The sequence below is a fragment of the Orycteropus afer genome, unplaced genomic scaffold (assembly GCF_000298275.1).
Source record: "Orycteropus afer afer isolate SDZICR_OR568_19922 unplaced genomic scaffold, OryAfe1.0 scaffold01368, whole genome shotgun sequence".
Lineage (NCBI taxonomy): Eukaryota > Metazoa > Chordata > Mammalia > Tubulidentata > Orycteropodidae > Orycteropus > Orycteropus afer.
Window position 1 is genome coordinate 86,507 of NW_006922955.1, and position 668 is coordinate 87,174.

Below are 668 nucleotides of genomic sequence, written 5' to 3' on the forward strand. Positions count from 1 at the left end.
TTCTCTGCAGATTACTACTCTCCTTTTGAGAAACAGCATTTTGGTTGTTACTGGGCTTTAGTAGAGACTGAACAGCTAACCATGGGCTACCAAGTAACAATGAAGGTATTTGTGTCTCATGTGAATGCCCACAAAAGGTGACCTCGGCAGAGGAGGAATTTAACAATCAGGTGGATAGAATGATACATTTGGTGGAAACCAGCCATCCTTTTTTCCCTAGCTACTCCTGGCATTGCTCAATGGGGTCATGAACAAAGTGGGCATGGTGGCAGGGGTGGAGGTTTTGCATGTGCTCAGGAACATGGACTCCCACTTACCAAGGTTGATTTGGCTACCGCCACTGCTGAGTGCACAATCTGTCAACAGCAGAGACCTACCCTGAGTCCACGATATGGAAACATTCCTCTGGGTGATCAGCCAGCAACCTGGTAGCAGGTTGGTTACATTGGACAAGAACAGACATATGCACACGCATGTTCATTGCAGCACTATTTACAAGAGCCAAAAGATGGAAACTACCTAGGTGTCCGTCAACTGAGAAATGGATAACCGAAGTATGGTACATACACACAATGGAATACTAAAGAATAATGTAGATCTACAAAAGACTGCATAATGTGGATGAACTTTGAAGACATTATACTGAGTGAAATAAGTCAATCACAAAG